At 34.2% G+C, this 27,329-nt stretch overlaps 1 long non-coding RNA gene and 1 pseudogene across 1 annotated transcript; both read left to right on the top strand.

Annotated features, from left to right (window-relative positions):
- Window positions 1-11,522: 11,522 nt before the first annotated feature.
- On the top strand, window positions 11,523-13,342 carry LOC130987959 (pentatricopeptide repeat-containing protein At1g28690, mitochondrial-like; annotated as a pseudogene).
- Window positions 13,343-25,200: 11,858 nt separating this feature from the next.
- On the top strand, window positions 25,201-27,077 carry LOC130987958 (uncharacterized). Its single transcript, XR_009089892.1, has 4 exons — window positions 25,201-25,581; window positions 26,461-26,516; window positions 26,634-26,745; window positions 26,851-27,077. It is a non-coding gene; the product is annotated as an uncharacterized LOC130987958 (long non-coding RNA).
- Window positions 27,078-27,329: the final 252 nt, after the last annotated feature.

The raw sequence follows: 27,329 nt of genomic DNA, 5'->3' as shown, positions 1-27,329 counted from the left end.
TGGTACCTATGTTTCTTTCTGCTTCTTCTTTGATGCAGCAACTCAGCTCCAATCTCTGTCGGAAGATCAAGATTGTTGCACATCAATGGGGAATCTTTATTGAGCTTCCTCAATTTCTTGAGGTTTCTCTGGTCCGCCGCCTTTTGGCACCATTCGGATAGCTTCTTGTGAACATATGACATCCTTCTCGACGCACTGTCCAGTGGATAGTCTCCTGGTGAAACGTACTCGTTGATGAGCATCTCTCTCCATGGACTCGGAAACTTTGTGAAAAAGAGGTCCCTGGCTGTCTGATCATCAACTAACCCCATATGAGTATATAGGGTAAATAGACGCAGAAATTCATCAAGAGCTTTTGGCTCGAGCACCACCAATCTTAGATTGTAAAGTGCCTGTTGATATTTCTTGCGCTTCTTGTCTCCTGATGCTTCAAAGAAACCCATTCCAAGGAAATGGATTTTCACTTGATGTGAGGCCACCTCGAGGATTTCCAGAGCTGATTCTTTTTTGAATAATTCATTCTTTGCCTCGTTTGATGCCTTATCCCAGAATTGCTTTACCATTCCGGAAAAGCTTGCCTCGAAGATTTTGATAAATTCCTCTTTATCATATTCCATCGTGGCAATTACAATCTTCATAGCTAAAGTCCAGTCGTCAATGAGAACCTCCCAATCTCTGAAACTGGCTTCATCAAGGTTGAGAATCAATCCGTAGGGGTGGATTGGTTCTAGCGTGACCTTTCCTACAAGTGTATCATGTAATTTGGGCCATCTCCTTTTTCTGGTTCGCTCTTGATGGATTGTATCCTCGCGAATCCTTTCTCCTTTGTTTGATCCTTCAGGTTGATGCTCTTGTTTGGGCATCTCCCCTCCTTGGTTCATTTTCAGATCCACCATATTTAAATTAGCAAATGATTCTGCTAATTCTTGTAGATCCTCCAATCCGATTCGATCAAGGCTATTCATGTGATTTGCCTTTCATGATTCAGATTATGTCCTCCGGCTGCAACTCCTTGGGCGCTGCATCTAGTGGTAGTGGATACGTCGGGTCTTTGGACCATTTATTCCGAATTCTTCCGGAACATGGTTTTCGCCGTTCGATCTCCTCCACCTTCTTCTTGATATCACATAAGAGGTTTAGAATTTCCTCCTGTTTGAGTGATATTTTACTCATTTCCATCGGTAGTTCATACAGCTTGACGCCATAATATTCCACCATTTTTTGAATCTCCCGCAAGTTGACGTTGTCGGAAGAACTTGGCTCGATCTTGTGGTAGCTTGGAAAAGCTACTCCCGCCTTGTCTTTTGGTTCCATCAAGTATGATATTATTGATGGAGGTTGTCTCTGGCTCGTCGGTTTGCCGATATGGCCTCGGCATTCTCCAATAGGGCATCAAGATATCCCTGGATGTACGTGATGATATCACGAACAGTCTCTTCGTCTTCGTTAATGTGAACCGCTAAGGCTCGACAATACACTCGTAACGCGCCTAGTAGGCGACCGTTTTCTCTCTCCATAGATTGGAGAGAAATCCTGTATACAAGACATCTCGGACACTCGTCCGGATCCATATAAATTTTTATGGAGTCTCCTCCCACATAGGTTAATCATAAAATAAATTAAATATAATATAATTCCTCATTAAAAACCCGCTCTGATACCATTTTAGGCGAGAGCGTAGGATCAATTTGATTTTAAATAAAAGAAAACATTTTTCAAGAGGTATTTTGATTGTATTGTCCTTTTCTAGATCATTTGTGAAAAAAGCGGGGTTTTTGTGCAATTAAAACTGAAATGGGGTAGTTTCCAAATTTTCAAGAAATTAAGTAATGTGGAGATTGAACAACTATCAAAGGTTGTGATAAAAATTAGATTTTTCAAACCTTGTGGGGAGAATGGATTTAGGTTAAAGGTGGTGATAATGCATGCAATTACCCCTTAATTTAATTAGGGAAGGATATTGAATTGGACTTTTGACATTTGAATTTCTATTTTTATAATCTAAACATATTTCTCGCGTAAGGCTATAATTGTAAAATACCAATTCACTTAATCCACATTAATGTTGTCTTAATAACTAATTATGTAAAATTATTAAAATATCCTATTATGTACATACATAATATGTATGAATAGCACTTAATCGTTGATGGGCCAAAGAGTTAGACAGGGTGAATGCGACATTGGATGTGTGTAATGTGAAATGCATACCAATTTTAATAAAATGGTTGACAAATGTGCTTCATCCGTTTCAATAGAAATAATCACTTTTCTTTATGCACGAACAATAAAAAGTTGATTATTAAGTTTTAATTGAATATGGCCCACTAAAATTATATGTTACTCCATCCGTCTTATTAGTAGTGTCTCATTTTTTTTTATTGTGTCATTAGTAGTGTCTCATTCCCTTTATGTCAATATATTTTTCTCTCTCTATACCTAATATTTAAATAATTTATATCAACCCACTTTATCTATTTTCTACACACTTCTTAATCTTTGTGTCCAAAAGAAATGGGACACTACTGATGTCTGTGAATTAGTTGTCTAGATTTATGTTTATTATCGTGTGTTTTTATTTGATTTTGCCCAAGTTCGTTGGCATTTTGCACAAGAATTGCGTGGATGGAGAATGAAGATGACAGATGTCGGGAGATGATGAAAGTCGAGAATTTTGGATCAAGTTGGCATGATTTGGAAGAGAATTAGAGATTGAACTTGGAGTTAATTATTTTAGATTTAATTTAGCCCAAAACTCTTGTTTTAATTAATTTTGATTCATTTATTGTGTAAGGGCCGAAAATTGCCATTTATTGAGCTTGGGGTGATCGGCCACTGAAGACTTTTAATTCCCCTAGTTTGTTTTGGATTAGGGTAGCCGCAAACTATAGATACATATATAGGTGATTAGCTTAGTTTTAAAGGAGAGTCGCTAGTTAGTTTAGTTAGGTGTTTAGTTCTATTTTTAATTATCTCTAGTGCTACACGTTTATTTGCTTTTGGATTAGGTGTTTAATTTTTCTTGCTTTTGGACTTTTGATTGGAACTTGACGACTGGATTATTGAAGTAACAACAGACGATTTCTTTTTAATTTCAAGTGGTGATTTATTTTTATTGCAATTTATTTTATTGTTTTATGTTTGCTTTAATTTATTTGATTGTTCTTAGTTTAATTATAAGTAGCTAATTTCTTAATTCGGCGAGAATAATGAAGTATTGATTTAATAACATGTGAGACCTAATTGTTCATATAATTGATTCCTGTTGATTTTGATTTGTTCCTTGTGTTTAAAGATAGTTCTGATTTAATTTAAGCCTGATCAACTTAGGTTAAATTGGATTACAGTCAATTGGTTCCCCCAATCCGTAATTGTTGGAATAGGGCTGATAAGTGATAAAGCTACTATGTTCGTAGTAGGAATAAATTGGTAGATGAATTATTACTAGCGTATCTAGGATAATTTATCTAAACTGGGTTCATTCATCTTAATGCTATTAGAATATTAAATCTAGGCCTGGCGTCTCCAGCTAGGTTATATTTTAATAAGGAAAATAAGCAGGTCTGACGTCTCCAGTTGTTTATCGATACAGTAAGTAGGAATTGTGGTACGTCCGTTGCGTTTCACGGTATCCTATAACTGATTGATTGATAGGCATTAATTAATCATTGCGTCAATGATCAGAGTCATTAAATTAATATGGATTTATTCGAGCCGAGTTACCTTTTCTTTGATTTATTTCTAGTGTGATTTTCGTTGATTTATTTATTTTCTTAGTAAATTAATTTTTCTATCACTTTAAGGCGTGGTGGCTACACCAAAAATTTGATCTTTAGGAATTTGATTGCAATTACTCGTTCTCTGTGGTTCGACCCTGCTTGTTAATATACTCATTTAATTCTTGGTAAGATTGCAGGAATTATTTGGTGGTACACGACGTCCACCAAATTGGCGCCGTTGCCGGGGAATTCCAATTAATTTGTGTGTATCAATTTGGTGGACGTCGTGTACCACCAAATAATTCCTGCAATCTTACCAATAATTAAATGAGTATATTAACAAGCAGGGTCGAACCACAGAGAACGAGTAATTGCAATCAAATTCCTAAAGATCAAATTTTTGGTGTAGCCACCACGCCTTAAAGTGATAGAAAAATTAATTTACTAAGAAAATAAATAAATCAACGAAAATCACACTAGAAATAAATCAAAGAAAATGTAACTCGGCTCGAATAAATCCATATTAATTTAATGACTCTGATCATCGACGCAGTGATTAATTAATCCCTATCAACCAACCAGTTATAGGATACCGTGAAACGCAACGGACGTACCCCAATTCCTACCTACTGTATCGATAAACAGCTGGAGACGCCAGACCTGCTTATTTCCCTTATTAAAATATAACCTAGCTGGAGACGTCAGTCCTAGATTTAATATTCTAATAGCGTTAAGATGAATGAACCCAGTTTAGATAAATTATCCTAGATACGCTAGTAATAATTCATCCACCAATTTATTCCTACTACGAACATGATAGCTTTATCACTTATCAGCCTTATTCCAACAATTACGGATTGGGGGAACCAATTGACTGTAATCAAATTTAACCTAAGTTGATCAGGCTTAAATTAAATCAGAGCTATCTTTAAACACAAGGAACAAATCAAAATCAACAGGAATCAATTATATGAACAATTAGGTCTCACAGATTATTAAATCAATACTTCATTATTCTCGCCGAATTAAGAAATTAGCTACTTATAATTAAACTAAGAACAATCAAATAAATTAAAGCAAACATAAAACAATAAAATAAATTGCAATAAAAATAAATCACCACTTGAAATTAAAAAGAAATCGTCTGTTGTTACTTCAATAATCCAGTCGTCAAGTTCCAATCAAAAGTCCAAAAGCAAGAAAAATTAAACACCTAATCTAAAAGCAAATAAACGTGTAGCACTAGAGATAATTAAAAATAGTAGTAAACACCTAACTAAACTAACTAGCGACTCTCCTTTAAAAACTAAGCTAATCACCTATATATGTATCTAAAGTTTGCGGCTACCCTAATCTAAAACAAACTAGGGGAATTAAAAGTCTTCGGTGGCCGATCACCCCAAGCCCAATAAATGGCAATTTTTGGCCCTTACACAATAAATGAAAAAAAATTAATTAAAACAAGAGTTTTGGGCTAAATTAAATCTAAAATAATTAACTCCAAGCTCAATCTCTAATTCTCTTCCAAATCATGCCAACTTGATCCAAAATTCTCGACTTTCATCATCTCCCGACATCTGTCATCTTCATTCTCCATCCACGCAATTCCTGCGCAAAATGCCAACGAACTTGGGCAAAATCAAATAAAAACACACGATAATAAACATAAATCTAGACAACTAATTCACACACATCAAATCTCCTCACACTTGAATCATACTTGCCCTCAAGTATGAAGTGAAGAAAAGACTCAATAGTGAAAACAATTATCTATACACGACTTCCCCCCCCCCCCCCGACTCAACACACAAACACACGGAAAGGAAAAAGAAATATGGAAGATAAGAAGTGAGACACGAAAACACAACAACCAAGTAAATGCCAACTGCTAGCTTGTAACTTATACTGCCATGATGAACCAAGTAATTTATAAATAACTCTCAACCTTCAAAATGAAAAATTAGAATCTCAAGTACGCATCTCTATCATCAAATTAGTCAAAATCAGGCAATAGCAAGTACAGCTCATGACTTCACTCATTCGCTCAAATTGCAATTAAGGACATTCACACATACAAGAAAAGATCCACTCAGTCATGATATGTCGCGGTCAAATAGTGACTCAAAAAGGACTTTGTTCATTTGGCGTAATGGGGCTAGGGACTATTCATAAGATTGGAAGGATCTAAAGGGGTTCCTAGGCTCAAGCAATGAAGATCAAAGTGCGCACATCTAATCCAAACCCATCATCCACAATTTCAAGTTCATAGAGAAAGAAAGCAAGCAACTAAACTCGGGGGAAAAATTCCAACAATAACAATGATATTACATGGTCAACTCATACTGGTGCAACATCTTTTCTCTTTTATTTCTTTTCTTTTTTTCGATTTTTTTTTCTTTTTTTCTTAAACAGCAGCACCCTTCATTTTTTTCTATATCCCCAATCAACATGCAATCATCATCTACAAAATATCCCCACAAATCATCTCCCAAACCCATCTGAATTCACTGCCACTGTTTGGCCAAACGGATCACAGACCCTTATCATTTAGCACAAGACAACAGTTTGGGCAAACGGCACATATAACACAGCTTAACTTTCTCTAACAATTAATGGAATGAAGTTCAAAATTAGACATGCATCACTGGGCCAAAGAGAGAGTCCAAAACAGGCCTTGGCTAATTATTTAGTGACTAGTAAGAACAAAAATGGTCAAGGCTTCAAAAATGGCTCACTAGGGGTAATGTATGGGTAGGCAATGAAACGTAGGCCAAATGGGCTTTCCTAGTGCCTTCTATCATTTGTCACATATGACACACTTAATATCACGACCTCATGAACATCAAATCACTCAAAAAAGAAATGTAGTAGAGAGTGCTCTACTCTATTAAGCTCAAATCTCACTTATGTGTGATTTTTACTCACTTATTGCCTTTATTCTTCATCCCAATTTTCATCTAATAAAGATTCATCTATAAAATCACAATTCTTCAATTCCAAAAGCATCAAGCCATCTACTTCATCACAAAGTGCAACTTGGCAGCATGCATACACAAAACTAACAAACCAACACTCACTTGACTAACATGCAAGACAACACAACGACTCAACATAGACACATAAAAACAAAGACACATCCCCCTCCTCACACTTAGACGTTGCTTGCCCTCAAGCAAACAAGAAAAAACATAAAAAAAGAAGCACACAAAATACTAACAAAAACACAAGACAATAAACAAGACAAAGAGAAACAAAAATAAAAAAACAAACACAAGGGAAGGACATCACCGTGCACGATGCCTTGTGGAGATGCCGGCAAAGGGTGAAGGGCGGCGGTTCTGGAGGGGGTCGCGACGTTGGTGGTGTTTCAGGCGGAGAGATGTGAGTGGAGATGGAGGGCGGTAATGGAGGTTGGCGGTGGTGATTTCCAGATGCAGACGAAAAGATATGATGGCCGGAACAGGGAGGTGTTGGATTGTGGAATTAGAGAGCAACGGTGGGTGCAGGTTGGAGATGGAGGCTGGAGGTATGTGGCTGCGGCGGCGGTTCTGGAGTAGGTCGCAGCAATGGTGGTGTTTCAGGCGGAGATATGCGAGTGGAGATGGCTGGAGTGGGTTTTGGAAGAGGTGGAATTGAGAGGGAAACGATGGGGGAAATTTTGACTAGGTCAAATCCTCCATCAAATTCCAGAATTGCAGTTGACTCCACCACACTTAGCATAGTGTCCAATTTGATCCCAAATTCTCCAGAATCTTCAAAATGACACCCAAACCCTACCTCTTTCAAGTCTAGCTCCGATGGCTTCATAACAGATGGCAAAATCGATTATGTGCTGGTCGATTTGGGCATCTTGCTCGATAGGTGCCGAATTGGAATTTCGTTCGTAGAGTACAGCTGCATGATAATCTCTCGAATAGCGCCATTCTCTTCTGTTTTGGCATCCTCATCATTTAGCGCACTGAAAATAACTTGCTCGAGCTCCTCTTCCCTGAAATTCTCAACAAAATCATCAACCAAAGGATCAATCAAAGTCATGAAAATAGATTCAGGATCCTCTTCGATTTTTGTTTCTGCCTCTGAATCAGGATCCGTTTGGGCAAACAGATCCTCTTCCGCAGTAGAGGCATTGGGTTCAGCCATGAAAAACGGTTCTGTTCGGGCAGACAGAGCAATCTCTAAATCCAACAGACCTTGCAGCTTCCTCTCATTTGCTTCTTTCCTCAACCTGGAGTTTTTTTTTTTTTTTTTTTTTTTTTAAATCTTGCTCATAAACAACAAAAGAAAACAAATAAAAACAATGAAAATAAATCAATACGAAGAAGAAAATAATTAACACCGTTCCCCGGCAACGGCGCCAATTTGGTGGACGTCGTTTTCCACCAAATAATTCCTGCAGAATTATCAAAATAAATTAGTATAATGACAAGCAGGGTCGATCCCACAGAGAGCAGGTAAAATAATTCAATTCCCTAAAATCTATAATTTTGGTGTTGCCACCACGCCTTAATTTTGAGAAGAATTATTAATTAAACTAAGAAAACAAAATTAATCAAATAAAATACTGTAGAAAAATATCAATAGAAAGGTAATTCGGCTCGAATAAATCCACACTAATTCAAGGCTCTGATCATCGACGCAATAATTAATTAATCCTTATTAACCAACTAGTTATAGCCTTATAGGATACCGTGATACGCACTGACATACCCCAATTCCTACTTACTGTGTCGATAGACGGCTAGATACGCTAGTCCTGCCTATTTCCCTTATTAAAATATAACCTAGCTGGATACGTCAGTCTTAGATTTAATATTCTAATAACATTAAGATGAAGGAACCCAATTTAGACCAATTATCCTAGATACGCTAGTAATAATTAATCCACCAATTTATTCCTACTCGAACACGGTAGTTTTATCACTAATCAGCCATATTCCAACAATTACAAATTGGATGTGCTAATTGACTGTAATCCAATTAAATCTAAGTTGATCAGGCTTAAATAAAATCAGAATTATCTTTAAACCCTAGGAATAAATCGAAATCAATAGGAACCAATTTTGTGCTCAATTAGGTCTCACAGATTAATAAATTAGTGCTTATTTATTCTCGCCGAATTAAAAGTTTAGCTACTCATAATTAAACTAAGAACAAACAAGTATATTAAAGCAAACATAGAATAAATAAAATAAATAAGAAATTGAATTAGAAATAGATAACCAAATTGGAACCAAGAGAAAAGTTGTCTGCCACACTTGATAATCCAGCGCCAACTCCAAGAAACAAAAGTTAAAACAATTAAAATCACCTAATCAAACTAAGCAATACGTAAAGTGTTTGAACATAAGGAATCAAAAGTTGACTAGAAGTATTCTACTACAAAATAACGCCTACTGCCTAAGAAAAAAAAGTGTATTCCAAAAGTCAACTAATCATAATTATATAGTGCTAAAGTGACGGCTAGGGTAAGGAAAAATTAGGGAATTAAAATCCCTTAAGTTATAGCTAATGGGCTTCGGCCCTTTAATAAAACACAACCCAAAATAATTAAAATAAGAGTTTTGGGTATAATTAAATCCAGACTAATTAATCCAAGTTCAATCTCTAATCTTCTCCAAAATCAATCAACTTCTTCCATAATTCTCGACTTTCACCAACTTCTTCCATCCACGAGCATCCATCTCCAATCCATCTAAACAATTCGATCGGAGAATGTCGCCGAAGTCAACCGCCTCTCTGAAACGTACGACAAGCTCTCTCTCTTTCTCATTGGATTTGCTTAATTTGTAGCTCTGATTTTAGCAAGAATGCAAAATGTTAATTATAAGCTTTTGGAGTTTATTTTAGATTCATGATTTTAGCTGTTGTGATTGTGGGGAAAAAGAAGGATTCATAGAGGCTAGAGCTATGTGAATATACAAAGGAAAGCTTTTGCAGTAGTTGGAATTAAGTCGCTTGATGTGGAGCTACCAGAAAATGTGGGCTTAGTGTCGAGGACGCCGAAGAGAGAAACACCAGACCCTAAAGAATCGAAGGTCCACGATGGAGAATCGGAGCTTCTCTGTCTTTTCATGGTGCGACGGACAAAGTGAGGCGAGAGTGTGGCTAGGGTTAAACTTGTGTGATAGAAATAAGTTTTAATTAGGAACTTTAATTAAACTAATTAATTGGGTCATTTATAATGAGACAAACAAAAGTAGTACTTTTATGGGGTTATTGCCAGAAAATACATATACTTTGTCAATTTTCTGGTTTATATCATGACTTTATAATTTGGCCAGAAAATACATCAATTTTCAATTTAATTACAATTATAACATGACTTTATAGTCTGGCAAGAAAATACACCAAGTTTCAATTTATTCTCAATTATAACATGACCTTATTTAGATTATTTTTCATCATAGATGTATTAATATTTATTGTATTTATATTAAATTGTTATGTACAAAATATTTATAATTGATTGATTAATTTTTATAAAAATTAAGTTAGATGATTAATTATTTCATAATAATTATTTCATAATATATATATATATATATGTATATATATGTATGTATTTTTAAGCCATCAATATATATATATATATATATATATATATATATATATATAGGGTGCGGTTATAGTGAGAACCACACTTATCGTGAGAACATAAGAACCATTAAAATCAATGCATCTACTATGTAAATTAATGCATTCGCTATTAAATTTAATGCATCCGAAAATAATAAATTTTTTGCTCCCTTCAGGATTCGAACCCAGAATCTGCATTCATCCACCAAGATGATGCATCCACCGTAGATCTTGATGATCGAATGGTTTAAAATGGTTCTCCGTTCTAATTTTATTTAGTGGTTCTTATTTGAACCTCTCCCTATATATATATCTATATTTTCAAGACACAAATGCATATATATATAAATTTGATTTTAATGTTCTATTAATATATTATATATATAATAAGTATTTATTTATTTAAATTATGAAATTATAAAATATTAGGACCAATAAAAAAAATTGTGTACATATATAATAGAAACTATGTTAAAAAGTAAATAATATTATATATTATTTACATATAGATATATATATTTATCAAATATATATGTATTTATATATAGTATATTGTGAGATGAAAAGAAAATTAAAAATATTTAATGTATTAAACTTGATATTATTATACTAAATTAATTATAAGGTCATGTTATAATTGAGAATAAATTAAAACTTGATGTATTTTCTGGCCAGACTATAAAGTCATGTTATAATTGCAATTAAATTGAAAATTGATGTATTTTCTGGCCAAATTATAAGGTCATGATATAAACCAGAAAATTGACAAAGTATATGTATTTTCTGGCAATAACCCCTACTTTTATGGGGACAAACAGAGTATTTTTAGTATAAAAAAGGTCCTATAAATATAATTATTTTTGTTCTTTTAATGGTATTGAGCCTATAAAAAAAATATTTTTATAAATATTAAGTGTGAATGAGATTTAAAATAAAAGAAATAATACAATTTTCGTCCGCAAGACAAAATTAATAATAAAACAACAATCTCTCTGGACGAAGATGACAATGGATATTAAACTCCATTTAGCATAAATATCGATTAGGATTCTAAATTTCGGGTTTTAATTTGGATTCTAATTCTTCAAATCCACACTTGGCCCAAATCACTCGATCTTTACCAATTACGTAATTTTATATAGAATTAATTAATATTTTATTTTTATTATATAAAAATAAATAATTTCATATATTGATTCAATATTCAACCGCTGAAATGGTGGTTGGATAAGTAGAATTTGATACTCTATTTAACTAAAAAAGAAATAAATCATTAAGTGGAATTAGAGATTTTGTTGGAAAGGAATGAGTGAAACCGCAATCACCACTCCTGGTTTCTGAATCTGAGATTCAACTTGGACTAATCATCTCCTTCTTTGATATCTAAATGGGAAGAAAATGAGGCATGGCAGGTTCAGCAATATGAGTGCCCTAGTTCAACCCACAACGAATTGCCCACGAACAGAGCTCAACTCTGTACCAGTATTTTCTGTGGCATCGGAGCTGCAAAATTACATAAATTCCGATCACCCCTCTCAAGGCCAGAAGATCCATTCCCGCATTCTCAAAATCGGAATGTCAACATCTCCATCAAACTCCTCATCCTCTACATCAAGTCTTCCTGTTTATTGTACGCGCGCCAGGTGTTCGATGAAATGCCTCATCGAACTTTATCGGTCTACAATTACATGATAGCGGGCAACATAAGACATGGCTTTGTGGAAGATGCATTTGAGAAGCCTGATGGTTATACATTTTCGATGATTTTAAAGGGTTCAACCAGCGGGTTATCTTCGCATGCTGTTGCGAGGGAAGTCCATGCCCAAATCGTGAAATCTTATATAGATGGTGATAATGTGCTTTACACCGCGTTGGCCGACTCGTATGTGAAGACCGAGAGCATTGCTTACGCAAGGAGAGTGTTCGATTTAATGTTGGATCAGAATGAGATTTGTTCTACGTCGATGATCACCGGTTACATGAACCGAGGCTGTTGGGAGGAAGCAGAGGATGTGTTTGACAAGACTCGCGAGAAAGATGTTGTGGTTTACAATGCCATGATTGTTGAAATGGCGAAGAAGGCCATAGAGATGTACATTCAGATGCAGCGTCTGGATTTTAGGCCTACCATATCTACGCATGCAAGCGTTATCGGCGCTTGTTCTCTCCTGTCCGCGTTTGAAGTTGGCCAGCAGATTCAAGGGCAGCTGATGAAGACTGAGTTTTTCCCTCACATAATGATAGGCAGTGCTCTGATAGACATGTACTCCAAATGTGGTCGGACCGAGGACGCAAGACGCGTTTTTGACTACATGCCTAAAAGGAATGTCTTCTCATGGACTTGGATGATTGATGGATATGGGAAGAATGGAAGCCCAGGAGAAGCTCTCGCACTCTTTAGTAGGATGATCAAAATTATGTGACGTTTCTTGGTGCACTGTCTGCTTGTGGCCATGCAGGGCTGGTTGCTAAAGGGATGGAGATCTTTAAGAGCATGGAAGGAGTTTATTCGATGAGGCCATGAATGGAGCATTATGCTTGTGTGGTTGATCTGTTAGGACGCGCAGGAAGGCTTGAGTTTATAATGCAGATGCCCGAAAAGCCCAACTCCGATGTGTGGGCAGCGTTGCTGAGTTCTTGCAGATTGCACGGTGATGTAGAGCTGCTGCAAATGAGCTTTTCAGATTGAAAGACAAGAGCAGGGCGGGGGCCTACGTCGCGTTGATGCTGGAAGGTGGGAGGGTGTGAGCCAGTTGAGGGAGCTGATGAAGGCGAGAGGAGTATCTAAAGGAAAGGGTTCACTTGGATAGGAACAGATGCAGGTTTGGAAGCTTTCCATGCTGGGAGGTCCTAGTAAAGAGTTCAACATATTTGACGATTACCATTATCTAAACTATTTATTTCGAGTATGTTTATGGATTACGAAAATCCTTTCCTTCTTGCACGTAGTTGGTGTTTGAAAAGTTCTCAACATCTCTTTGATAAATTGGAGGTGAAGATGAGATGAGGTATAATACAGATGAACAGTAGCGGATAATTTGTGTTCCAATTGGATCGGCCCACTCTGGTGCCTAGTCCACTATTTAGTACTCCCTCCGTCCGCCAAAAGTGGGGCACAATTACTAAATCGGGCGTCCGCAAAGAGTGTACCACTTTCTTTTTAAGGAAATGGTCCCACCATCCACTTTAATCTTTTAACATTCCAAACACTCTTTATTTACAAAAAAAACCAAATCCAAATTTAATCTCAACCACATATCTCATAAAGTGGTGGGGCCCTTACTCCACTACATCAAAATCATTACAAATTTTATTAAATACCGTGCCCACCTAAAGTGCCCCACTTTTGGCGGACGGAGGGAGTATATAAAGCCCATTGGGCCTGATTGATTATTCTATTTTTTAAATAATAAAATATACTCTCTCGATCCCATTATTTTTAGCTTATTATCCTAATATTATTGATTTGGTCCATTTTTATAAAAAAATAATAATTAATTTTTTAAAAGACATGAATTCTATTATTTTTAATTTATTTATATATATATATATATTTTAATTTTCGTGTTTAAATTAAATATTTTTAGCCAAAAGTAATGGGACGGGGAAGTATACGAGAAATCCCGAAAAAAATTAGAGGCTTCAGGCTTGTATAACTAATACATTATGCTTGTATTAGTAATATATTATGTTGACCGACGCAATTGCATATATAATGGTCAAGAATAAATTATTTAACAAATAGAATATCAGACATGATTCTCCAACTGGTCACTGCACCGAATACATTTTTACCGATTCTGATTTTTTTTTTTCTAATAGACTTTAGCGTTCTACTGATCAAACTTATTCCATAAATAAAAAATATTAGATTAATAATCCAATCAACAATCAAGAATTATTGAATTAATACTATCACCTTTTAAACTATTTTTTTTTAGACGCATATTAAGTTAAATTAATAAATCTCTTACTCTTATATATATTCAATCTCATTCCATTATTATTTAAAAGTTTTAATCTGAATAATCAACAACATGTATAGCCTCCAACTCAATAGAATTAATAAGAAATTCGATGATTTGACCCGATTGATATTCCTAAGTAGAGTCCTAATTTGTCATGATCTCTCAAAAAGAGAGGTACTTTGCCAACACAACTATGACAACTATTCATTTTGTGAAATTGCTGAGTGTTTATTTTTCTCATGCATATTTGCACGTAAAATTTTAAATTTGGATTAGTTGCGATAATTATTTTGAATTCAATTACATTCATCATGATTACTTAATTTATCAGTTTGAACAATACATGGAACTTGCAAGGAAGAACATAACTTTTGAAATTTGAAAAGCCTTTTAAATTTATGTTGCTGAGCGAATTTGGAATCATAGAAATGAGATAGTGTTTAAGAACTTGTTGGCAAATAATGAGGATTTAATAGAGATTATTAAAGTTTGGTAAAAAAAAAAATAGAGATTATTAAAGTAATGTTTTTGAGAACTTGATCTCAAATTTAGCTCCAAGCAAGATTGAATTTGTAATTCATCTCGTTATTTTGATATATTATGATTATGTCTTTCTTGGACTTATTTAAAGTTTGTATCTCGTGTTTGGATTGCACTTTTCGTACGTTGTAAAAATTTGGATTAGTTATGCTGAATTATTTTTTGGAACATGAATCAAACGTCGGTTAGAATATAATGAACCCTATATATATAGTTACCTATTTTGTTATGTATCAATATTTTATTATCATCTTATATAAGATATAATACAAAAACTCCCGTGAAATCGATTTTATGGTAAAATTGGCTTCACAATGACACTTTAACATTTTAACATAAAAATGTCATTTTTATGTTAAAATAGTGTCATTGTGAAGCTGATTTCACTATAAAATTGGTTTTACGAGCGACACCCTAAAAATATAAATGGGATTTAATATAATAATCATCGAATCCAACGAGGAAACCAATAAAGAGTGGTTGATGGAGGGATAAGTGGACAGTGGTCCAACATAGTTTTGCCGGCTTCAAGAACACAACAAGGAAGAAGATATGATGAACCTAATTACTAATGCAAAGTTTGTGACAAAAAAGCCAAAAATGCCATTATTTTATGCTTTGGTGGCCTAAGTAGCAAGGAATATAGGATATATCAACTAACAACAAGGCCAGCTCTATTGAAAATTGCATTACACTTATTTAAATATTGTTGTGTTTGATATTCATATTAAGCATTAACTTTGTGCAATATTTTAGATTTTTAAATTTTTAGATCAAGGCTTCATTGCGTCAATTTATCATATTCATAGATCAGCTAATAAAACTAGGGGTGTAATTGAATCGAGTCGAACTAAATAGTGGTCTGCTCAAATTTGATTTGTTTAGTATCGAGTCGAATTTCGAAATTTGAGGCTCACGAACTTAATCAAGCCTATACAGTTTTTTTAGTTTATATTTACATCAAAAATATTGATTATTTTATTTCGAAAATAAATTATTTCATTCAAAATAAAAAATATAGGGTTAAGTACCAAATACCCCCCAACGTTGGGGCCCCTATCGCGTATAGGACCCTATAGTCAGGGTCCGCGCTGTTTACTACCTCAACGTGGCTAAACCTAAGCAAATTCCCCCCCAACGTTGGGGCCCATATCGCGTATAGGACCCTATAGTCAGGTATTAAGTACCAAATACCCCCCCAACGGTGACTTAATGCAAGGGGGGTATTTGGTATTTGAGGGGGGGATTTGCTTAGGTTTAGCCACGTTGAGGTAGTAAACAGCACCTACCCCTGACTATAGGGTCCTATATGCGATAGGGGCCCCAACGTTGGGGGGGTATTTGGTACTTAACCCAAAAATATATTAATTATTTTCTTATAACTAAAGTTAATTAGAAATTTAATACAATTATTATTAATTTTAGTAGATAAATATAAATTGTAATAATTTATATTTTTCAAACTGAATCGATCAACGAACTTGCTCACGAGCTAACGAGCTGAATATTACGAAGCTCAAATTTGTTTTGTTTATTCATCTAACTTCTAAACGAACTTGAACGAATTCTTTTTGAATCGAACTCCGAATAGTTTGCAAGCAGCTTGATTTCTTTACGACCTCAAATAAAATTGCCCGTGCTCTTGTTTGCTACGTTTTTTGTTATCCAATCTTGTGGATGGAATTTGCTATTGTGATTTTCGATTTTTAAGTATCGAAAATTAGTTTTCTCTCTAAGAAAAAATATTGGTACGATATGAATTGCATCACCTACTTAATTGATGAAATAAAGAATTTAATTACAATGAAAGCTAAAAAAATCTCAATATTAATAGTGAAATTGACATGCGACGCACGAAGATATAGATTGGTAACCAAATTTTAGGGATTTTAAATATCTCTTTTCGATCATGAATCCTACTCGGATTCATTGGAATGAGTCAAGCTTCCACAAACCCAAGATTCTGAAGATTCTCTCTCTAGAATTTGGAATCTTGTTCTTATTCTTCTCCATTTCACATTTAAGAAAATAAAAACTGAAATTAATTTCCATTCATTGCACACCTACTTTTCATTCCCTATGGTTAGGGGTGGAGCAAAATACCGAAAAATCGGTATACCGCACTTACCGTACCGAAAAAATACCGAAATTTCGGTATACCGAAAATTTTGGTACGGTATTGTACCGTACCGAAGATTTTCAGTACGGCAACGGTATCATTTTCCTCATACCGCGGTATACCGATATATACCGATACCGCGGTATATGCCGAAAAACCGGTATATACCGATAGTATATATACCGAAAAAACTAGTATACCGTCGGAATCAATTATATATATATATAGGGAATGGATCAATGAAGAATGCTAAATGTAGAAGGAAACAACGAAAGCTGAATAACTCAATACATTTACTGAATAAATCACGCAAGCGCATGAACGAAAAATGTACGTGTTTATTCAGTAAAATAACTATTCGTGCGGTCGCGTAATTTATTCGGTAAATTTATTGACTTATTCAGAACGAAATATAGTTACTTCTTCATAGATCCCAACCCTATATATATATATATATATATATATATATTAGTGGTAAATTATTTTTTTTGTAATTACTAAAAAATTAATTACAATTTTTTTTGTTTATTTCCAATTCTATTCATTTTAAGCAATTATTTACTAATGAGTTCATGCGAATTTAAACATATTTACTTTCTAAATACTTTGAAGATTTTATATATGTTTATTTTTCTTGTTTTGGAATTATAGTGATTTTTTTATATTAGCTAGGACATTATTTGATTGTATCATTTTTTATTTTATTTTTTGTGAAGAGTTTTATTGCTGCTTTGTTGAAGATGTGGAGTTTAATTGTTAGAAAGTTATTTGTATTTGTTTAATGAAATTTTGATATGTACAAATATACGGTATATCTTAATGGTTTGACAATTTAGGCATGAAACGATATAACAATAATTTCGGTAATACCGTATGGTATGGTATACCGACTTTCGGTATGGTATACCGCACTATCGGTACGACAACGGTATGAAAATTCTCATACCGAAATTTTCGGTATGCCGATCTTCGGTATACCGAAAAGTACGGTACGGCAACGGTATGGAAATTCTCATACCGCAATTTACGGTATGGTATACTGTAATGCCCCACTCTTTTAAATACATATTAGATTAAATATGTGCATTAGTTATAAAATTCTTTTAATTATTTATGGTGATTATTTTGTTCAGATAATATTATTTCAGCAAAAGTCTGTATAAGAGATACAGAGCTGCGATTTAATATTCAGTCATGAATGAAACCAATAATTAAATTTATTGGTTTAACTATACGTTTGAGACTTTGTTTTACCAGTTTATTGATTTAATCAATATTATTAGAAAATTTAGATTTATAACCGATTTTATAAATCGTGTTATTTAAATCAAATTGCTAGAATTATAACTTGAGATCATATGCATAATAATTTTATTATTACATGTTATGTGTGTTTAGTATTAAGTCGTGAATTAATTCCGACTTTCACGTATTAAATCCCAAGATTGAGGATTTAATTTATATAAATACGACAAGTATTTAATTAGCAGGAATTGGAAATTATTACAGAAACGAATAAGAACTAGGAGAAACTAGATCACGGAAAATCAAAATCCTACTACACGTATGTCTCGATTTTTCATCCAACACATCAATTCCTACACTATTCCACCTTCTCCTTCAACGCAACATCATACTGCAACAAGTTTTTCAAGGTCTCAATATCTTCCATGCAATCCAAAAAGCCAAGATATGAGGAAAAGAAGATCACGAAAGAAACAAAATTTTCAAAGATTGCATGCTCAACCTTCCCCTCCAATTCAAGATTTCTGATTTCAAAGATTTGCAGATTTCTAGCAAATCTTATTTTTTTCAAAAGTGTAGATTTGCAGCTGACTTTCCTTCCAACTCCCTACACAAATTTCAACCTTCATAATTTCCATTGTCTACGGAATCCACTTATAAATACATAGCATATCAGTTAACACACAGCTCACTCCACTAGCAAGAACCACACCCGTGCAGAGAAAGTGAAGCCAACAAGCTTCAAAACAAACTTTGCATACTTCTTAAGCTCAAGTGAGCTCCCTTCGCCGGGCTGTTTCTTCGCCGACCGGCCACTAGGCTCTGAACCGAGAACGTGTACTCGTTCCTCCATCTTCAGGCTACCAAACCCAACAATCGAAAGGCCGAAACCTTCTCTATATTTTCCCGACCAAAGGCCACAATATCCTTCGGAGGCCAACGTCGAATTCCCGACTTAGCCACCGGCCAACTTACGGCCTTAGTTTCTCACTATCCTTACGACGAAAAAGGATCGAGAAACCACCGTTGTGTAGCCTGATCTACCTCGCACGAGGAAGACTAAGTCGTAGACCTTCGCGGCTAAACACCATAGCGGAACGACGACCAGAAAAACCCCCGGCGAACAACTTCCATTAGTGCTCACTTGGACAAGGGTAAGTTGACGCCCTTATTTCAATGCATTCCCGTTTCTATTATATTATGGGAAATTTCTGGGGTATAGATGGGAGTGTGGTGATATTTGTACAAAGTTTCATGTTATTTGAACTTCGTTTACTACCCTTTTAAAATTTGAGAAGTCTACTGCCAGTATCTGCTGAAACTGTCGTGAGGCAGATGATTAGGTTAATTACTTCAGTAACCATATGTTGATATTTAGCTCTCAAATTTTTATTGTATGAAGATATATGTGTTAGCTATCTTCATATAAAATTTGAGGTTATTCCGGTAACGTTTGCTATTTTTTCAAAAATCTGGACTTTCAGTTGGCAGAAACTGCCGAATCTGGTAGGCGATGGGAAAATCGCTATATCTCTTAAACTACTTGGAGTTTTTCAACATACTTTTTTTTCAATTAAACTAGACTCAAAGAGGTTTCTATTGATATAAAATTAGACTCCATACGAGTTCGGAGTAAAAGCAGTTTATTAGTTGAAGTTGAATCTATACAGTTTTGTTGAGATGGAAATGATTCAAAATAATTCCTATTAAGAATTTTAAAGTTTTATTGTCGATAAAATATCACTTTTAGATTATAAATGAGCTATTGATGTGTATATATATATATTGGTGATTGGCATTATTAAATGGGGAAAAGGAAAACGTTTTATGTTTATAGAATTATTCTTTATTTATAATAGATAAATAAATGAATAATATAAAATGGAATTTCCTACATCCTCAAAGGTACATGAAATATTTTGATAAAGGAAGAACGATTGTATATGAGTTAGATATAGTCGTTTAAGGAAATATGGGTAGTTAGAGAAATGAGTGAATAGTGATTCACTGCATTTGTTGTTATCTTTTCTATTATTCACTCGAACACATGTTTTTGTGTTATCAAAGGTTCAAATAAACAAAAGCGTCTGAGTAACCTATCGCGCTAAGGAAAGAGAATCATTGTCTTAAGTAGCAAAACACTGCAATCAGGTGGGCATTACTTTTACTATACGTATATAGAGATCCCCTGCGTGTCGTAGGCCTCTTATACGAATGAATGCATGAGATGATCTAACTGTTAATTTCAGTTTCATATATATATCAAATGAGTTTAAATGTTACGTTCAAGCAAGTTATTTCATGACAAAATCTTTGAGTTAAAGTTATTTCAAGTATTGTCTTGCCATAAAATGTTTAAATTTTAGTATGATATCTATCTGCTTTGGCTTTGCCAATGATGCAATCGAATTCGGGTCTTGAGCAGTTGATAGCTATCCTGCCAGGGCTAGTGTACACCAGTGACCGTGAGTCATCTAGCGGGTTGGCCGGTCAAGTGACCGTGAGAGGTGGCCACCTCTCCGGCACACAGTTTCAGATATGATAGATTACAAGAGAACTTAGTCTGCAGACGAACTTTAAGAATCACAAATGAACTTAGTAAGCTTGGGCCTTTTAGCGAAAAACTCCCTTGCTGTACTGTTTATGATGGCATGACAATTTACAGTTTTGAAGCATGTATTTTTATACCTAGGCATACGTGCCCACTGAGTGCTTTTGTACTCAGCCCTGCATATGTTTTCTAAATGTGCAGGTTGAGCTGATGTGATGATGGTGCTGCAATGAGCGGAGTCTCCAGGGTTGTTAATAAATAGTTAACCTGTCTAGAATATGTCTTCATACATATGTCTAGCTACTTTCCGCTGCAAGATGTTGTTGATGTTATAGTATGTTATGTCATACTTTGAGTCTTAAGAGAATGGTTTCATATGATGTATAACTTGATTAATGATATTAATTAAGTTTTATGCTGTCTTTCATAGACTATTTTCAATTGAGTATTCATGAATAAAAATGACGAGTTTTATTAAGATGAGTAAGTTTTACGGCTATAAATGACGCCCCTTTTCTTCCCCTTCTTCTTTAACCCCATCCCTAGTCGTAGATCACTCGGCTTAACTATCCTTAGTTAGGGCGGGCTGTGACAAAGTGGTATCAGAGCGAAGGAAAGCTCTGAATTATAAGTCTTGAGTTTAGTCTAGAATGAGTCACTAGACTAATAGTTATTAACAACCGTGAGCTCAGCGCACCATCACACCAGACTCAACGAGGTATGTAAAATTTCAAAGTTTATTTGACATTAAATTTTGAAGAGCATGATGTTGAGGTTATATGATGAGTTATGATGTTACACTTTGAAGGTGCATAGTTTGAGTTTGAGGATGACAACATGATTAATAATGAGTTATTATGTTGTAAGAGCATATGTTGACGTTACATGATGAATCATGAGAGCGTTTATATCATATGATGTTATATGATTGAGGATGCATAATTATGAGTTATGATGTGATGTATTTGAGATGTTTTGTGATGAGAATTGTTTGAGCAGTTGTGATAAGTCACGATGATTTAGATGAAGGAATCTAATGTCATTGTTAAGAGAGATTTTTTTTTTTTACTAAGTAGAAGGATGAAATGAGAACTTAGAGCTAAAGCTTGAGAGAATTAGCAATTGCTTTAAGTACTTGTTGGTTTGAGTTATGAGTTTGAGTTATGAGCTTCAGTATAATAGCATGATTAATGATGAGTTATTAGCATGCTGCAATGAGATATTGTACGATATGTTGAGTTGTTTTGTGACGCGAGTTTTGCTCACGCAACCTTAATGGTACTTGAGGAGGTATCATGAGCCATAGTCTTTGGAGATGGCTTTGAGAGAGAATTGTTGAGTTGTCTTACTGAGTCACGATGATTTAGATTAAGGGATCTAATATCATTGTTTAGAGAGATTCCCTACTGAGTAAAGATGGGACGAGATGAGAATTTAGATGTTTTGAGCTTGAGTTTTAAGATAACAGTACTACTTAGTAGGAGTTTTGCTAAGTTATGTTTTGTTTATTTCTGTTGCTAGAGCCAAGGAAGGCTAGGGTTGAAAGGATGAAAAGTAGCCGAGGAGGGCTAGAGTTGATGAGAATGAGAAGAGAAGCCGATGTAGGCTAGAACTAAGGATGATCTTGAGAGTATGAGCAGTACACCCTTGTTTTTGATTAGTTTCAATTATATTGCGATGTATATAACTTACTTAGGAGATATTGATACTTGAGCTTTTGACATGCTGATAGATAAGCATGCGAATATAGTACCCTACTGATGTTAAATAGATGGATGTTCCTAGTGTGCTAAAGTAGCAACTAGATGAGTTAACCGGTAACAATTACCGTAGGAAGTCCAAACCGAGACATAGCACCATTAATGGTGTCGGTTTAGAAGGGACATTACGATAGATACTATGGTTTTTGTAGGGTTTATATAACCCCTTTATGTAAGTCCTCTAAAAAGAGGCATTCTACTGATGGATATATTAGGTTGACCAGAGTGGTCTTTTTGTTAGCATTTCGTGAGTGCTTATTGCCTTACAGATGAATGTTAAGGTGACCGTGAGGGTTTCCTTAAAGTTGAGTTAGTAAATTGCACTTGAGTTTCGAGGATGCTTAGAGCGTTGGTCGAGTTGAGTTTTCCTTTTGTGATTTCAAAAATGCCTCAAAGATATCATCAAGAGTGTGATGTGAAGGATAGGCGGGATAATACTCCGCCACCACCACCGCAACATGAGAGGAGAGTCGAAAAATATTGAACTTTCGAAACAAGAGTCTAGAACATAGGACCCTGAGTTTAAGCTTTTAGCTTGCTGGTGTGAACTTAAGTTTTGTTATGTATAGTATGTTGAGGGTTTAGAAGACACAGAATTTTCAAGTTCGGGATAGTATATCCCGTGTGACTGGGGAGTGATTATGTTGGACCTGGCCAGTCCACATGATCCAAATCTCAGTAGACGTCTTTTGGGTTGAAAATCCATGTGTTTCAACTTTCGGTTGAAAAGCTAGATGGGTTCATACTCGAGGTCATTTTGTTCGACCTAGTAGTTAATCATTTCATACCCTCTGGTTATTCTTTTGATTCTCTTGAACAATTTCTACAACACCTTGCTTTGATGTTGTGTTGAGTTTGAGCCTTGCAACTCGTGAGTTGTCATAATAAGATCCCCTTGATTGATAAGACTAAGAAGTGTTAGTCTACTGACGTAGTATACTACCCAAATTATGGCTTCGTATAATTGTGTCTCATTGTAATTAGTTGAGATTAGTCTTTGTCCTATAAATGATATCGACCACTCATTATGATAGAAATTCAGAGTTCAAGCTAAGATCGTAATATAGTGTTCGAGTACGAGGAATTAAGTTAATTGGTCTACGATAGTTTTAAGTGATTCTTATTTTTATAGATCTAGATTGTATGATGTTATGTGTGAAGTATATGCCTTGAGATGTGAAAGTTCGATGGAGTTTAGTTTACCCAAAATTGGGAACTTTTGAGCCAATGGTTAAGATGATTAATAGATGATGAAGATGAGTCCATGAGATGTATATGATGATGATTGATGGAGTAAATTGAGTATATGATGTCAATTGATGATTTTGATATGAGTTAGTTTAATAAAATTAGGGATATGTGTATCTATGCTCTAATTTGTAAATTAATGGGTTATATGTGAGATTAATTGGCTAAGATTGATAGATCTATGAATGGATTAAGGTATCATGTGTGTTTATTAAATTTCAAAAAGTTTACTTTAATAAAAATCAGGACTTTTTGCCTATGTGTTATTTAAGTGATTTTGGCTTAAGATATATGTATTTGAGCTTGATATTAGTGTATAATTATGTTTGAGTAAGTCTTTTGTTGGCTAAGAAATTTTGACTTAGTTTAGTTTGTATGAGTTTTTGAGTTTTCATATTTTGAGAAGTCGATGATTGATAAAATGAGGTCTAATTGCTTTATGACCATTATGTGAAAGTTTGTCATTAGAGTTTAGTTTACATGATAAAAAGGAATCTATATGTGTATAATGATTTATATGATAAATGAGATCATGTTTGAGTATTTGAGTAATTTTGAGCACGAAAATGAGAAGAGAATTTTAATGATGCGTTCGTTGAAATGTTTTACTTAAGATTTGAGGTTATGATGTAAGAAGAGAGTCAAGATTGAGTATGATGAGTATTATAATGTGCTTGAATGTTTTCAAGTGCTATATGTGTTTAAAATGAGCTTTGATTGGTTTTCATTGAAGGGATGTTGGGTTGAGCATTTAAGAGTTTGAGATGAGATTTTGGTGAATTTCGTAGGCCTACTGACCTACTGTGATCGATGGTTTTTAGATGTCTAATAGCTTTGAAAATTTTATAGAAAATCCCTACACACTACTACAAATTTAGGCAATCTCTACACCCCTATAACTACGGTTTTATAGAAAAACCGTAGTGTATTCGTATAGACTACATTTTTTAATTTTAGACTACACTAGCGAACAAAACGTAGTCCCAATCGTAGTCTATAGTAGTCTATTACTACAATCCTCATAAAACTGTAGTGTATGAGCTTGTTATTGAAGTTTCTCTCTACAGTTTATGAACTACCGTAGTGTATGAGTTTGTTTTTCCAGACTTTTCTCTACAGTTTTCTTCAAAATGTAGTGTATGAGCGTGTGTAGTTTTAATTTTCTCTACGATGATCTTCAAAATGTAGTGTATTATATATACTTTTATTTATAGTTTTGCTTAAAATTGTAGTATGTTAAATAAAAATTAGTTTATTTATGTTATTATGAAAAAAGAATGATCTATATTTTATATATAATTAAATATAAAAAAATAAAAATTTTAGATAATATATTTTAAATATTAAATAAGAAGGATTTATATTGTATAGTGATTTTTATTTAAGTATTATTTAAATAATAATTAAGATAAGAAGTAATTTATAATAAAACAAATTTTTTTTAAAAATAAGAAGTAATTTATAATAAAAATTTATTTTTTAAAATTATTTGAATATTAAATAAATTGTATGTCAATTCAAGTAACTTGTAAAATAATATAAAAATTATCATAATTCCCTCCCACATCACATTCTAACCCTACGCACTATCTCTCTCCCACATACACGTTCTCCCCTCTGCCGTCTGTTACAGAAAACGCAGCCTTTCCTCGACCGCCATCGTCAACCCCCTCTCAGCCTTCCTCCGCCATCTGGTGCAGAAAACCGCCGACTCTCCCTCAATTGCCGTCGTCAGCCGTCCTCTTCCTCAACCGTCGGCGACGGCCGCCCTCAGCTGAGAACAAGCAATTTCAGACGACATTCCCAACGACAACATATAGTTTCAGATGCCGTTTCACACCATATTCTGCATCAGGTAACTAACTCTCCACCATATTCTGCATCTGGGTTGTAACTTAATTTTTGTGTGCAGTGTGTAACTGAAAGCCCCCACCATGTGAAGATGTATAAAGCTTCTAGGATTGAATATATATTTGACTCATGTTGGATTGATAAAGATTATTTAAAATTGAATTCTATTTACTTGGTGCACTGCTTTTGCCGTTTCTTATCTGCTGCCTAAGCTTTAATCTAAGCTTTCTCTTTGATTATTTCTAGATGGAATCATCTATACTTATGAAAGTTATGACATAGGAAATCACTAAGCTTCTCATTGATTCATCGAAATTTGGTGCAGATTATTTGTTTATGCTAAATAGTATTCAAAGTTTTGTTGTATCATCGACTTGTTAATAAACTCAAACTACTTAAAAGTATTAGTGGATATAATGCTTTGCTTATGGGAAGATTTGTTTTAATATCTTCTTTGTAGGTATATATAAAAATAGGGTACGTGTGTAGGAACTTTAAAAGATGGTACATTTTTGGTTAAATTTTTTAATTTGTATATTTGATTAAGTTTGTGAAGTGAGATGGTTTTCTGTTCTAGTGAAGATGTTTCATACTTTTATTCATTTGTTATAGTAAATGGAGTCCGATTGGGCTGAAATTTGGTGGATAGATACTGGTAATGTATATATAGCTACTGTAAAATTTTCATTTCTTTTTGATGATGGGAACCCTATGAAATCCTCCTGCAAACTGTTTATGCCGCAAATTTCCATTGTTTTGAGCAGTAAACTTGTAAAAATTTATTGTCATAGTAAACGAGGTCTGATTGGGCTGAAATTTGGTGGATAGATACTGGGAATGTATATAAAGCTACTGTAAAATTTTTATTTCGTTTTGATGACAGAAAGACTATGAAATCCTCCCGCAAACAGACTGCTTTAACCATCCTAAAATCTGACAGTGAGCATTCATGAGAAAATAGTTCATCTTTTATGTTTTGTTTTTATTTTATAACATTTTGTTCCAATATTTTCTTAAGCTTGATCTATTATGACTGTTGAAGGATGAATTATGCAGCAAAAATGATATAGATAGAGCTATCATGTGGAAGAAAGTACGAGTGCCTAGAAGTGGTGACATAGAAGACGAGAAGTTGAGAAGTTAAAGAAGACTATATATGAAGAAGATTGTAAGATTAACACATGCATTTTATTTTTATTTTTATTTTTATTTAATTTTTTTATTTATATAAAATAGTGTTAATAATTATATTTTTAATTGTTAACATATACAGGATATCGAACTTATGGCCAAAAGATATTGATGAAGTTCGTGTTGAGTGGGCAAGCTTGTTGCTGGAACACATATAGTATGACAGATTTTTATTTTAGCTATGTAATATGTCAATACTTGATATTGTAAATTTTGAATTGAATTTTGGGTTTGACATTTGTATTAATACTTGCTATAAGATTGTTGGATGAAATAATTTGATTTTGAATGCAAATGAAATTTCTTGTATTTTAATTTCGTTTTGGATTCTAGAGTTTTAAAACAAGCAAACTACAATATGATACCGTAGTAATAGGTATAAACTACGATATTAACACTGTAGTCTATATTTCATAAAGACTACGGTGTTAAACTATAGTCTATAACAGCGTAACTGTAGTATTTCAAAAATATAGACTACGATTATCCATTAAAACCGTAGACAAAAGTACAAACACACTACAGTTTGAAATAAATAAACTACGGTTGAAACGTGTAGTC

Source organism: Salvia miltiorrhiza, chromosome 6, assembly GCF_028751815.1.
Source record: "Salvia miltiorrhiza cultivar Shanhuang (shh) chromosome 6, IMPLAD_Smil_shh, whole genome shotgun sequence".
In the NCBI taxonomy this organism is placed as follows: domain Eukaryota; kingdom Viridiplantae; phylum Streptophyta; class Magnoliopsida; order Lamiales; family Lamiaceae; genus Salvia; species Salvia miltiorrhiza.
The sequence above is the reverse complement of the archived record's forward strand: the minus strand, read 5'-3'. Positions and strand labels throughout refer to the sequence as shown.